General features: G+C 38.9%; 1 protein-coding gene across 13 annotated transcripts in view; it reads left to right on the top strand.

Moving 5' to 3' along the window:
• LRCH3 (leucine rich repeats and calponin homology domain containing 3) overlaps positions 1-15,466 on the top strand; it is a 63,065-nt gene that overhangs the window by 340 nt on the left and 47,259 nt on the right. The gene's annotated exons all lie outside the window — the stretch shown is intronic.

The raw sequence follows: 15,466 nt of genomic DNA on the forward strand, positions 1-15,466 counted from the left end.
CGTGCCTTGAAGCCGGTTTCGTCTCCGCCGCCCTTCCTCTCCTCGGCTGAGGCAGGATGGAGGAGCTGTGGCAGGGTTCTCCTTCCTCTGCTCGCCTGATGAGATCTCTCCCGTTTGTTTGTTTGTTTTTTTTTTCTTTATCATCTCCGCTCTGAAGTGTTTCCCTTATCGGGGGCTGTTTTAAAAAGAGTTGTAAAGTTTTTCTCGGTATTGCTGCTCGCTGATGCGGTTTTAGCCAGCCCTCTTGGTCTGATGTATCTGTATGTGAGTGTGTGTATATACACATAATCTCCTGTCCTGTGCTGCTGACAGGGGAAACCAGCTTTCCAAGAAGGGCTGTCAGGTGTGCACATCCTAAAGACAACAGTTTCTTAAAAGCTCTATAAGCTCTTATGCTTCTGTTATTGTAGTTTGAGACAGCCATAAAAAAGATGTGAAAGGCACTGTGAACCATAAGCACATCCCTTTTCTTTCTTTTTCCTGTGTAATACGGATTTAAGGATATTAAGGAATATTGAATACTCTATAAGGTATAGTAACCAATAGGGCTGTTTTTATCCCTCTGCTCCTCAAATATATTTATAACAGTAGACTAAAAAGGTATCCTTTGCCTGTAAGTACCTTGATCACAAGCAAAAACGTGTTTGTGGAGTATGTTTACATGTTACTGTATTAAATAGAGAAATGAGACTCGGGAAACGAGAGTTTGTGCAGGATGTAGCAGTTTTCTTAACGCATTATATAGAGCAGACTTAGTTAATGTTTATTTTGATTGTCCAGTTCTATAAGTGAAGTAAAAGTAGTTTTAAAATGTGTCAGTGGGCCATTTTTTTGTAGGTTTGATTGATTCTGATGCAGTCATTTAGATTTATTTTAATGTTTTATATTAAGTTGTATCTTGAAAGCTTAGAAACGAACTTCAAACGTCACTTTTTTCAAGCTACCATGTTTGCTGGTGTGTTGGTTACACTGTCAGTCAAGTAATTCAAAATGGAGCCTCCTTTCAAATGGTCTGACTTCACACTCTGTCCTGTAACAGCCTATTTATGCAAAAATCTGTCACTAATAAAAAAACCCCACCCAAGCAAACCTGGAGATAACTGTGTTTTGCTTGACCTGAACACATCTATAAATAGAAAAGACTTCATGTTGGGGTATAATTTTTTTTGTTGTTCCAAGGGTTTTGTACAAATGCAGTTGCACAATGAGTGTGTAGTGGTTAATCCACAAGCAAATGCAGCACACACATTTGTGAGGGGTTTGGACTTTTTGTTTATAACACTATTCATTTACTGTACTCTTAAACAATTTGTGGGAATTCTTGTTTCCACCAAGGTTCCCATCTATTGTGATGAATATTTGCATTGTAATTGTTCAAGAGGCATTAAATGCTAATAAGTGGCAGTGCATGCCATACACTTTTGTGCATTTATCATCACAATGAACCTTAGAAAATGAGCTAGAACTGTTCTTAAGTTGTAAGAAGCAAAGCTTATTGAGCGTGTGTGGGGGGACACATTCTGCTTAAATTCTCTGTTTTGGAGGCTGCTGTGAATAACTTTGTCTTGTGCCCTTTATTTAGTGTGGTCTGTTCTATGACGTTTTTGTTTGAATAAGGCTGAGCAGTGGCAAAAAAAAAACCATGCAAGAGTTTCTGACCCCCAGTTTTCGGTTGAGTGCTCAGCTCTAAATTTAATCCACTTCTTTCCCCACGTGGGTTTCTTGTGAAATTATTTTCTGCAATTCTTTTGTATGGGAGTAGCCACAAAGAGTGTGATAGAATGTGTATATGTGTTAGGTGTTAGAAACGCTTAAAAATAAGCACTTTAAACAACTCCCCAAACTGTAGACTCCCAAGTGTCTTCCTACATGCTGTGCCACAAAGACTCCAACACACGAGGTCTGTGTTTCATAAATATCACTGGAATTACTCCCAAACTACAGAACTGAAGATGAAACAAGGGATGTGCAAACCTTCCTCTTCTTCTGTGCCTGAACAGGCACCTCTCCGGTGTGGGTCACGTTTCAGTGGTATAGCTCATCCCCGTTCTTGTGGTAATGAGAGTAATTGTGTGTCACTGTAACCACATCGATGCTTAGGGATGTGATTCATTCCCACCTCCTCATTAATGTAACTATCCTGCCGGAAAACCAGCCTCAAGCCTTAACAGATTCACTGGCCTTGCCTGGAAGCCGCAGTTAACACGGGTGAACCAGCAAAGCGGGTCAGTAGGAACAGGGTGTTAGAGATTAGAGGCTTGACTGAGTTTGGTTGGGTGCTCTGTGCAGATTTTGAGGTTGGTGATGGGTGATGTCAACCATAAGGTGCATTTTCAGATGTTAAATCAGTGGGAAGGTCACATTGCTTTGGGTCTTCTAAGGGTTCAGATTTGACTAATACTAATCCTGGTGCCCAAGCTTTAATAGCTTCTAGGTACCATTCTTAACCTCTCACTAAACAGACATCAGAGCCAAGTTTCTGACAGAGGTAACTTGACTTTGGATAAACAGATCATAGAATATTTTAAGTTGGAAGGAGCCAGTGAGAATCATGAGTCCAAATCGCTGCCCCTGGCAAGACTACCTAAAGTGAAACCAGGTCAGGTTTGCTGGACTTTCATTCTTGAAGTTAACATAGTATTTGTTTTAGGCATCAGTGGAAAAATTAAGTTCCTCATTAATTATTTGCCCTGGTCACTAAACTTCTCAGTGGAAAGTGGATTCTCTAGTCCTGTCAGAGCCTCAGCTGCTCTGGGCACAGCTACCTTCTAGATGAAGACCCACATGTGACTTTTTAAAACAAGATCAGTGCTCAAGGTTGTTCTCAGAACTGAGCAGGTAACCAGCAGGCAGTAAGGTATTAGTGAGTTTCTGGTTGTTTTGTACTTAGATTGGAGTTAGGATCACATGGAAATCAAATGGAAGGTGAGAATTGTACTTGAGAGCTTTGGAATGGATTGGTGGGAAGGTGACTCCCTATAGGGTATGATGCAGTCACCCATCTAACGTTCTTGTCCGTGTGTGGGGTGGCTCATATACAAGAAAGGCAATGTAGTAATAACTGATAACTTAGATACTGAAAGAGTATCTCATCCCTTTGTGTTCCTCCCTTACAAATTAATTGGAATTTTAGGAAGTGACTCAGGCTTACAAAGCTCGTTGATGATGAAGAATGAGCAAGCTTCATTATCAAATTGAGGATGTGCTTTTTCTTTCACACTCTTTCATTTGACAGGCATTATCTCTACCCATTTTATCGGGGCTGAGTTACAAACCATTTGTTCATTCCACTCTTGTTCTCGACCAGGGAATAGGAAGAGGAAGGGCTATAAACCACCTGAGTTAAATACGAAAGGAAGCATGGTTGCATTTTGCCAACGTTAATGTAGACTGTGATGTCATTATTTGACAGCATTCCCAGTGGCCTAAAACGTACATCGAACAGAAAAGTTATTTTTCAAACCTTCCATGACAGCTGTAATCACCTAAACCACTCACTGTCTCCGTTTTTAAAGGAGAAAATGGGAATATGGGGGTTTATGCAATAAAAGAAATGACTGTTTTATGGAAATGAACTAGTAAGATACTTACATGCATCTCATTATGTCTTGTTTCTGGAATATATTAATAGTGAAAAAAGAAAGAACAAAACTGTCTGCTGTGCCTTTTGAATGGCTTTACCAGTAAGGTGTCTCTGTAGTTTTGTTCTTAGCAGCTCTCCACAGCAATGGTAAAATCTGACTATAGTGTCAGTATAATTTCTATATGCTAAGTGCTTGCATGCATCTAGAAGGTCTGCAGTGACTGCATGAGTGTTCTGCAGTGAAGAGTCTCACTGGTATTTTTCTTTCCTGCCAGAAGTTCAGCTGATACTGCCTGATGAAATGTAAAACAGCTCTGGAAGTGCAGTATGGCTCATACAGCGGTGGCCCTGTTTCCCAGCATTTGTTCTTAAAGCCACAAAAGCAGAATCCAAACCAGACTAAAATTAAATAGTTGTTCAAGAAAAAAACCTCTTCAGGTTACTGTATCTTGAATGGAATTTTATTATGATCTGAAAGATAACTTGGAAGGAAGTGGGATTGGTGCTCAAATCTCAGGCTATTTGTCAGCAGAGTTTACAGCATTGGTACTTAGATTATCTGAAGTTTCACTTTTAAACATCAGAACCTAACATGTCATTAGGATCATTCAGAGTCTTTTACTGGCATTTATGTACTTGTCTCTACCTTTATAAAACCCAAAGAAATACACAGTCCAGAGGTTCTAGTAGCTGTAAGAGCAGGAAGGAGAGAGGATGACAACTTTTCCCCAAACTTTAGACGGTAATCCATTCGGTTATATTTTTTGATCTTAGCTCCTACTTGTGTCAATCCTTTTTTGATTTGATTACTGCTCTCTCTTGTTTTCCTTCTTGTTATGTTTCCACTATTGAAAGGTCTCGATCTTGTATGTTCTGTGCATAAATACTGGCAATTCTTAGTCTAGACTAATGGAGTTGTCTGAGAGTGGTGCTTTGCTAAGCTGGTAAATTGAGGTCAGTTCTCTTGCCTTTTTTTTTTTCTTCTTGTTACCCTCAAAACGCCACAAGCAGTGGGCTGTTGTAGTTTATGGTTCATTTTTGTTGGATGTGTTGGATTTTGATGGAGACCTGAGGCCTTGCAGCAATGCTTAACTCTTCTTGGCACACAGGAAGTCTTTTTGCCTAATGTTTTATGGCAACTGGGAATCTGAGTTTGTAGTCTAATCCTTGTGGCAATAAAAGTAATACGTGACATTCAGAATGCCTCTGTTATCTTTTAAAACAAACAATAAAGTCTCACAATCAAACTTTTACAACCATTGAGTTCTTCTAAGTGGTGTTGCATGTGTTTCCAGTTACTTCCCTAGTCTTCCACTTCTTATCTCCATCGTGATCAGATTTATTTTTTTAATACTGTTTTGTCTGCAAACACACTTGCAGTTATATTTTTGGGAGATAACTAACTACATAAAAAGTAAGGAGGGAAGGGGCTGATAGGTGGATATATTGAGCCCTGCAGTCACATGAAAGACAAATTAGAATTTAGGAAAAAAGGAAATGTCTGTGGTTCTCTCATGGTGTTTCTAGCCCTGTTCTGCTGTGTCTGTACCTGTGCGTGGAGGTAGCACATTTATGTTGGGTAAGTACTCCCTGAAGTCAGTCATAAATACATGGCCTAATGTGATCCAAGTTCTGTGCTGATGCCAAAAGGGGAAGTTCTGTCTTCATCTCCTGCTGCACAGTCAACACCAGTGCCTTCCAGCAAGCTGTTTGGTACTGTCTGGCTGAGAGCTCAGCCAATAACTGCTTGGATCAAATCCTTGGACAGCTCACTGTGTTTCCTTGTGTGCCTGAGTGCCAGCAAATGGAAAGGGGGGAAGGTCTATATGGGTGATGAGAATGGAGGGTCTGTTTTGGCAGATGTGTAAGCCTAGATTGACTTGCATCCATTGTGAAATCACACCTTAACTCTGTTTTGTAACCTTTTACCACTGACCTGCTGTACATTTGGTGAAACAAATGTGCTGGCCTTTGAGTAAGTGAGCCTAGGAATTTTTTCTTTTACAGTAGAGCTTGCAGAGTTGAATTTCATTCATTGAAACTTTACTGCTGACAGATTTGGATCTCATGCTTTCATTTGGCAAAATACATTATTTTATGTAAGTAATTTTAAACTGATGGTTTAGGTTTAGATTTAGAATGCAGTAGATGTAATTAGTTTATTCAGTAGAAGAACCAGCAGTAAAGAATTAGTTGCAACAAACACTGCAAATTGTGTAGCATGTGTTAAAAATAAAATTACATGGTAGCTATAACAAATAGGCTATAACTCAATTCAAGGGTGCTTCTCTCTTTGATAACTAATCAGGCTTGGATCTCATGGTTTCCAAGGTTGGGAAAACAACTCGAATGAATTGCAGTTGTGTATTTAGCTGAAGCCATGGGCTGTGCAGGGTGCTTTCTTCTGCTGTGACCCCTCTGCAAAGTGGAGGAGTGGAAACCCATTCATGTTACAGGTGTCTTGGTGGTTAGATTTGTCAGTGCATTAAAGTATTGCTTTAGTTCTCTGAATTACGGATACCTGGAGAAGATGCAAAGGGTAAGACACTGAGGTCTTTTCCTTATAGGATTATTTTGCCCGAGTTAGTACTTCCATGTATGTGCAGGAGTAGGGTTTATTTTTCACTTTGAAATCCCCCAAACTCTCCCGATAGTCCTTTACTTCAGCCTCCCTTACCATTCTACACTACAAACTGCTGCTTTCACTGACAGAACCCAGAAGTCTCTCTAGAGTGAGACTTCATTTTGTTCTCTCCAAAATGAGGATATGCCAAAAACCCCCAACTTGCTGTGCAGCCCAGGTGTTGGCGGCTGGCACACACGGTTTGTAACCGCAGTGAGCTCTGTGCAGAGGGCAGCAGGATTAGGGAGCATCTATTCAGTTCCACCCACCACAGAGGGACATTGTTCAATGACCCATGTGAATTTTAGTCTCTTTATTCAGCTTACTGTTGAAACTTAGCTTTGAATACAGGAACGTGTTATTGTTGCCTTGGGCTTTTGGGTAGTGCTCCAGACTATTGAAAAGGTTTGATATACTATTTTTCATGTAATCTCTGTGAAGTAAAGCAAGTCATTTTATACGTATGAAGCCTGGAATGGTACAACATTTAAAAGCATTTGCTGATTTGCAGTACCAAAATTCAAAATACTGAGTGCTGGAACTTTTAGGCAACCAAACTATTTCATGTTATTTATTTTTAATACTTTGCAATGTAACTTTTAGTAAATTCATATGCCTTGGTAACTTTGCAGGGGTACTGGAAATCAAGCCCAACATCTAGAAAAATGAAAATATGTGATTAATTACTTCCTTTGGAAAGATTAATTTAGAAGATTTACTTAGAATTATGAAGGAAATATATGCCACTGACAACATGCAATCTCTTTTTCCAAAGCAGCATTTACCACCTTTCAGGTTAACCATTCCTTTTTCTTTCTGTAATTCCCTGGGTTTTTTTCCCCTAATGTTTTTTTCAACAACACTCTCTTTGGTAAGACTGTTGCTGTGATCAGTCCTGATTCCTAGAGTAATTTCACCTTGGCTGAAAAAAATCTACGTGAACAGAAAAATCTTGGAAGAAAAATGAAAAGTGGTATGTGGTTGTTAATTAAAGATGTGGACAGTTGATATGCACAGGAAATGAGCAATTAAAGTTATGTGGGCACCTCTGATGACAGACTACACTGTCTATGTGCTTGATTCAGCAGTGTTACATAAGATTTTAATTGAGTTTTCTCTGTGCAGAATATCATTGTGTCTTCCAGGTTACTTTCCTAATACTGAGTTCTAAATTCAGGCTGAATTTTAGTCAGAGGTGCAGGCTGAATTTTCTAGATTCTGCTCCATCCGTGTGACTCATCAGGACAATTCAAACCTTTACGTCCATCAGGTTTCTCTTACGTGAGCCAACAAGATAGGAGGAGGTTGTCATTCCCTGGAACCTGTTTGTAGAGTGGGATGCTGTACCTCCAAGTTGTTCAGATGTTTGAGGGTGGAGGAGTGGTGGTGTGAGCAGGTTTTGGGTTCTGCAGTTGGCTGTTCTGGAGGGAGTTGTGCTCTACCAGGTTGGAGTTCCTCCCTGTGTTCATGTCACATATCTTGTTCCCAGTGATATGTTGTTCTCAGTTCTGTCTCTTCTGCCCCCAATTTTTTTTTCCATCTCCTTCATCCCAGTTTCTATGTCTTACCCTTTTCTCCTTTCCTCGTTAATTTTGCCCTGTCTCAAATACCTCTCTCATTGCCAACTCCGTTCTTCTCATCCAAGTTGTTAGGACAATAAAAAGAGGAATAACTGGTATCCTGACATTTGGTAGAAAATTCCTTTTAAACCCTAGGAGAACATTAATTTTAGGGTGCTGATGAGACAAGTAGTAATTTAAACTTGCTTAATTCATTCTTACCATTATTTATGGTCCTATATATTACCCCATAGTTCAGTCATAGACCAAGGCTTTTACTGGTCTTTGAGCTGATGTCATTCGCTGTGTTCTCTGGGAGTAAGAGTCACTGAGCACAATAGTACCAGGACAATTGGGAGCTTGTCGTTACATTGGCTCCAAGCTCAACTGTAGAATAAATGTTTTTGTAGAGGGCCACGACTGAATGTGGTCAGGAGCCATAAAATATCTGCTATTTCCTTTCATTCTGCTGCCTTGCAAAGGAGGGGGGGGAGATTTGTGCTTAGCAAGGTAAAAAAATTATCTTTGGAACCCATCTATGCTAAAACAGCAGGCTGATCCTTTGAGCTGTGAACTTGTTGCAAACATGTGAGTATTATATGTTGCATGGCTCTGCTCTGCTGTATGCAAATCATATCCCATCGTTCAGGGATGCCTGTGTGCCAGGAGATCGTTGTAATTACCATTAAAAGTTATAGTGTGGAAAGTCCAGGGAGCTTCGCTGTGGGTGCCTTTTGCTGGTGTTCAGCTCAGAACTGGCTTTTCATTCTGAGCACGGTGAAGGAAATCTCACACACACATTTCTAGTGCACGTGATTTGACTGTGAATTATGTAACTGAGAAATACAGATGTAATATTCTAAACATCTACCATCTCTGCTTTCACAGATACGGTAAAATGAGAAGTGCATCTGTTAAGTTCTTTCTGTCAATGTTACTGCAGTGAAGTTTCTGTTCACAGCCCGGGTAGTGCCTTGTAGAGGTTAAGAAATAAATCTGTGGAAGCTCCATTTCAATAACATGTTATCAGTTTAAATGAGACCATTTATATAGCTTTTCACATTGAAATAAAGTATTATTTTGTTCGTATTCCTTTTACTTAAAACACGTTTTTCCTCTTTGGATAGGTAAAACAAAAGACAAAAATAGATTTTCATCAATAATGCAATTGTTGCCACACTGCTGCCAGATTTGCAGTGTATAAACGGGAAAAACACTTTCACAGTTTTAATCCCCACCATTATTATTTCTATCTAATTAGATTTTCAGAGAGAAATGGGATTTTTTTTTAATTTTATTTTTTAAAACTGACTGAATCCTTCCCATATGATGCAGTTCTTTTCAATTCATGACCACGTTGAATATGCGATAAATGGAAATACAAAGGGGTTTTAGAGGCATGCATTGCAAGCTATATGAGTGGATTTTGGGATAACTTGAACGAGGTGGTGTCCCTTCTGTTTTTTGGAACGGGTTTCCTCTTCTAATGAATGGCTACAGCACATCCCTGGGGCTTTCTCAGTACAGTGGTGAGAAACGGATCTGGTATGTGACAGTTGTTAGGGATTGCAAAAGCAAACAAACAAACAAAAAGACCTGAGTAGAATCCTGAGAGTTTCTATTCTCCAGACCAGGCTGGCCTGGACGGCTACTTCGCTCTTGGAGAAACTGTTTGGACTTCTGTTTTCCTCAGCTGGAGATACTCCAGTCTGCTGAGCACTGGTGTCTGGTTTTTAATTGCATTAGAAGAAAGTGTGTTCATACTTACATTATGCTTTATAGATTTGCCTGTTCTTTTTCTGTTCTCTGTTTTGGACCATAAAGAAATCCTCCTACCACTGCATTTCCCATCTCTTTGCATCTTGCTTTCTCCGCTCGGTGTGGTACATCTGCATCCTCGCTGTGTGCAGGGCGATACATCCCCATGTCACAGGCATTTATAGACAAACTTGTTTAGTGGATTGTTCTACTTCTCAAGCAAAATCGTATCATTTTAAAGCCAGAAAGCACAGTTTGTGCCCTGTGAAAACAGGAGGAAAAGGGAAACTTTAGGCCATCCATCTTATGTGGGGGACTTTTGTTTAATTGTTTGTCCAGTTTTATATTGCACATAAACCAAATTAGTTGAAAGAGGATTTTTCATATGTCCTTGTATTTATTTCCATGCCAGAGGATTTGAAGCTATGTGACTTCAGGAGTGACAGTAGAGGAGGAACAGAGCATGTTAAAAGCTGTAAAACTGGTGACATCTTCTTTGATAAGGAAAAACAGTTTGTGGTGTTCTGGAGATCTTTATTCATAGAACTTTATCAGCCTACTTGTGACAGGTAAATCTGTGATGAGAAAGAAGATTAATGAACAAGAGTTTAAGGGGTATGTGTATTAACTGTAAATGTAACTTTAATACTGCCTCACACCTGTAGCATCAGTATAACTTCTCTGTAACAAACTCTATTTCACTCCAGCTGCCCAAGAGTTTTCTTCATGGTACTTGCTATGTGACAACTTTTCCATGTAGCTCCTCTGACAGAAGAGTCATTCTTGCTTTATTGTTGGTGTTAATTTTTTCAGGGGATGTCAAACTCCATTGGCAAATTTTCATTCCAAAAGTTTTAGTCACTTTATGGCATCTTGTCTTACGATCCTACCACCCTTGCTGTCTTCCTCTGCCTCAGTGAAATGCAGTGCTCTCTTTCGTTAATGTAGTATTTCTTGTCACAGTTGCAACAGTTGTTTCTTCTTTAGCTGTAGGTGCAGTTTCATAGAAATGAGAGATTCTTATTTGTAAAGAATGTTAAATGTTATCAGGTGAAATATAAACTAAAATGTTTTTATTTTTAAATATGTGTTATGGTGAGACTTTTCACAAGTTTCTCATTCTTACTTTATAGTAGCCTGAAGAGTTTTATTTTAATTTTGTTAGAAGTAGAGATACATTTTTGTACTTCTAGTGATCTGAGATGGATTTTTTTCATCATATTGTACTTACAGTACTGAGATCAATCTTACTTTCAGGGCAAGAGAAATATTCAGTACTGCCACTATTGTTAATGCTTTATCATAATTTTTCTTTTTATATAACTTCAAATATCCTGCTTGACTCACATTTTCCTACCCTTAGTGCTTTCATTTTGCTGATCGCTTCCATATTTATGCTGAAGCTAAATTAATCTTTTAATGCTGTGCCATTTTTATAATGAATTTCAAAAGTTGCATAGCAGGGCCAATTATTTTCAGTGTGTAACCAACCCTTCCATTCTGCTGTGTGATTCATTGCCTTATTTGCGATTCAGTGAATATCAAATCTGTAATTTCAGGACCCTTAAGTTTTCCAGCACTTTTGCTGCATCAAAGCCCTTCTCTCTTATCTCCCCACGCCTTGTGCAGATTTCTGAAAGTTGTAAAGTTCAATTATTTGCATTAAGGCTATTGGTTAAAATCCAGAGAGTGATTATTGCAGTGGGACTATTTTTTGTTTGGGGTTGGATTTCTTAGGGGGTTTTTTTGCAATGCTCTAATTACTAGTTTACCTCCTGTTAAACCAAGCTGAAGGCTGTTGTCCCTCTTTATTCCTGTGCCTGTTATTCCAGTGAAATTTTGGGAATGATAAATGGATTTAATAAATATCAAATGTATACCTTCAACAATACTATAATTTTTAATAGGAAAAAATAATAGGTGAATCCAGAGGTTTGCACATGGACTTAGAATCTGGCAATAGTTTTAGCTCCATTTTCAAAGCTTTTTTCATGTCTTTTACTTTAAAATTATTCTTTTTGAGAGCTGATTTTTTTTTAGTTGGGTAACTCCTTTTGTACCCAAAGGAACTTTATCTAGGGGACTGGGGAGGGACGAGTTCATTTACTGCACACTTCCCTCACTGCTAACTTTGTGAAACAGCCTTGGAAAATGAAACCCTGCCCTGCTGGAACACAGTCAAGTATTCCATGAGCAGCGGGCAGTGTCGTGTTGCGGAGGAGCAGCCGAAGGCTCTCAGACATCTCGAGTGTCGTGCCTGTGTCTCTGTTGTTAGTGTGGGTGAGGCAGCTTCTCTGTAACTTGGACATTTTTCCAGTTGAAATTCTTACACGTTTGCAAATGAACACTTTTTAAATTAAGGTTTTATATACACGCAGAGCTCTAAAAATACAAGCAGTTGAAATGGTCATTGTGAAACGGAGTAACAGCGATCTCTGGAAGTGGAATTCTTGCTGTTGTTGTGCAGTGTGGGCAGTTGCCACGCAGCTTTTCTTCTGTGGCTCAGTGTTTGTCAGGAATTCTGCTGGCAAGGCAAAAAGCTTTCATTCTCTTCAATTTGACCTGGTATAGATGAGAGTTGTCTCATGCAGAAAACTAATGTTTCTCTGAAGGAGCTGGAGGGATAGAGCTGATCAGCCAAAAACTTTCAAAGTGACTGCTGCATTTTGAGATTAATTTTCATCACACCCTTTAAAGAGCAATATTTAGTGTTAAACCTCAACTTAAGCCTTTTTGTGATCAGGAATCACTTTGGTTTGGATTTGAAAAAAAAATTTATTTTCATTTGTGGTCATGGATTTTCTTTTTTTTTTTTTTTAATGTGTTTACTTCCAGCATTCATAATGGGTTTTTTTTGTGAAAAGATTTGTATACAATTTACCTCAAATACTAATTTGAGAATATAACAACCATTTTGATAGCCTTGCTACTAGTTTTTAGCAAGCTTAGTTTTCAAGAAAGTGAAGATGTGTGAAATGGTGACCTCCAGTTCTGTAGCCCTTGATCCCTGGTAATGTCTGCATGGTGTGTTTTTGACTGAAGGTGACTTTTATGGTTTCCAGATTCAAAATTTATTTCGTATTTTGAGCATATGTTTTGGCAGTTGCTGTCATTTATCTCCTCATTTGGCTGTTCTCTCTGTTTGATATGGGATATTTTCCATACATATCCTATACTGTTGTTTTATTTCTTGACACTAAAATGGCTTGTACTGCACAGATGACTTGGTAAGACTCCAGCTCTTTTTCTAGAATTCTGGCAATAATCGTCCTATTGAAATTGAAACTCTTCTTGTGTAAAGTGTAACAGGCTTTTTTTGTTAGGGATGATGTCAGCATGAGAGATGGCCTCAAGGAGCCATTAAAAGAACATAAGACTTTTGACTGTTGGACTTTATTGACTTTTCTCCTCAGTAAAATACAGTTCTGTGGAAGACAGATCAGTGTCTGCAGTGGTATGAGACATACTTGGTGACTTTACTGTGCATTCTGATGAAGCTGTGTCTGAGTGCCATAAATACGGAGCCACTCTATTAGAGTGTCAGAGAAATGCAGTAATAACAGGCATAAAATTTTATAGAAATGCTTGCCTTTCTCTGAGAGTAATTGGCCTTTTTATGTGAAATTACTCACTTTGCTTTCTAGGACCTTTGAATTTTCAGTTCTGGCTTGTGCTGGTTTGTTTCTAACTCTCCCCTTAAGACATTTCTGAAATGTAATTACAGCTAACATTATTTTTTTATTGTCTGTCCATGTATTACTGACCTTAGTATATAATTGTATTTAAACTGTTTGTGGGAAAAATGGGAGTAAGGTAATGCATTTCAAAGTGATTGGTGAAATAATTAGGGGGAATATGTGAAACTAATGTGATAACTGGTAAATAGCAGCTGAAATATTTACATGTGAAAATACTTCCAGGTGGAGAAGTTTATGTTCAATATTAAGATGAATTGAAATAAAATAAATAGATAAATGGTGAAAATACGAAGTTTTTGAAGGTTGCATTTCATATTTCCAGTCCTCCTGATTGACATACTCCTCCTGCCTTTATTCCATGCCATGTCTCCATCCCCAGGTTACAGTTTAGTCTGGGAGCCATTGCAATTGCTGAATATACAAGATATATTAAAAACAAGATTAAAATTATGTATTAAGTGACTTGACTTTCAAATTCAGCATTCCAACTCGAGCCTGCAAAAGAATGTCTTCAGCTGAACTTTAATGAAGCCTGAGTATAGTTTGAGGAGACGGTGTCCCAGCAGGTTGTAGAAGTTGCAGCCCTTTGCCACATTCACTCCTGTTCCAGTGCAGCAGCTCATCTCTCCTCTGCTCTGTAAACCAGACCACTAAGAACAAGCAGCTGTAAGTTATGAACTGACAGCCAGGTTAGTTCTGCCCCTGAGAACATGACAAGTTATACTCGAGTCTGGAGTTGTCAGTTTTCTTGAAGTATTCATGGGAAAGTGAGGGGATGTAAAAGAAAATGAGGAATTGTTTCCTGATTGGGAAAGAGAGCCCATACAAGGGAGGTATGTTGATGGTTTTGATGGGAGTATTCCATATACTGATATTCCTTCTCCATGAGCCTGAGCATGAAAACTGAGAAAAACAGATGTCTTAGATAAAAACAGATGATGAAATACAGGAAAGGTGAATTTCATTTTGTGTGTGCTGGGATTGGGGGCCTGAATTAAAGCAGCAAATCTGAAGCATGTTATGATTCTAAGTAATGGTGTTGCAGTGAGACATGTACAAAATGAGCTTGATCTCCTTTGTTTTAGCCAAGATAGTTCCTTTAATGCTAGAAGAAAATGGAATGCTTACGTAATGAAGACTTTGATCTGATTCAATTTAAAGTAATGTCTGCTTAGGAAATCCTGATGAAAGATCTTATTTCAAAAGTTTTCTTCTCCTCTGTCTTTTACTCAACCTTTTTGTAAAGGCAAAACTTGTTTGTCATTGTGCAGATAACAGCTACTCTAAGGAAATTGCTGCCAAAGGAAGTCACTGCCCTCAAATATCCACTAGAGACAGTTCATGTAAGTCCTCCCCAGATTAGCTTCAGGCAAAATTTGCAAGAGTAGTTTAAACAACTTCAGAAATCATGTGAGCTAACTTGACGGTTTTTCTGCCTGATGAGAATTGGGAAATGCTCACACAAGCGTTGCAGAATCAGTAGCTCACAGCAAAGGGCTGCTGAGGAGGATCCAATACAGGGGATAACTTTAAACCAGTGAAGTCGGATCGCAGAGGGTGGGATTTCCAAGGCTTTCAGATACCATTTTATACTGTCTTTGTTACACTAGAATAAAAGGCTAGACATGCAGGTTTCATGCTGTGACTTGACTTTTTGGTTTTATTTTTTAGTTTTAAATCACCAAAGGAGTACATCTGGGTCAAAGCAAAATAGCTTCCTTTAAAGCAGTTTTATCAATGAAGGGGTGTGTGCTGCTTTACCAACTTTGTAGATGTAGTCCAAAGGCTGCTTTCCTTGGAGATAAATACTATGTGTATTTACGTTTTGCACAAAAAAACCCAGGGATCTGCAGTGCAAGCCAGTAAGGAGTGAGCTTCCCCCATTTAACTGGACTTGGTGAGCTGAGACTCTGCTTAGTTTCCTCAGTGTTGGATCTTTTGCAACATTTATTCTCCAACTTTCACTTCGTTTAGTTTGTTTGGCTTTAAATTTTAGGGCTGTTTGCAAGAGAATTGTGATTGTGCTGTTGGTTGGGTGCCAGGTTTAGTGAAGAAAAGGGAATGAAATTGCTAGAAGACAGCAGAGCATATGTAAAAACTTCTTTAACCGCAAACCCCATGTGAAGGGCCTCGAATTAGTTCCTGTTTTCAAACAAATTTCCACTTTGCATCATCTCTGCTGTAGCAGTACATGAGTTGCAGTTTGTATTCTGTGTGCAGTGTGTCCTGTTTTTTACTGACGGGT

Source organism: Myiozetetes cayanensis, unplaced genomic scaffold (genome assembly GCF_022539395.1).
Source record: "Myiozetetes cayanensis isolate MyiCay16 unplaced genomic scaffold, myiCay2020 scf13, whole genome shotgun sequence".
Lineage (NCBI taxonomy): Eukaryota > Metazoa > Chordata > Aves > Passeriformes > Tyrannidae > Myiozetetes > Myiozetetes cayanensis.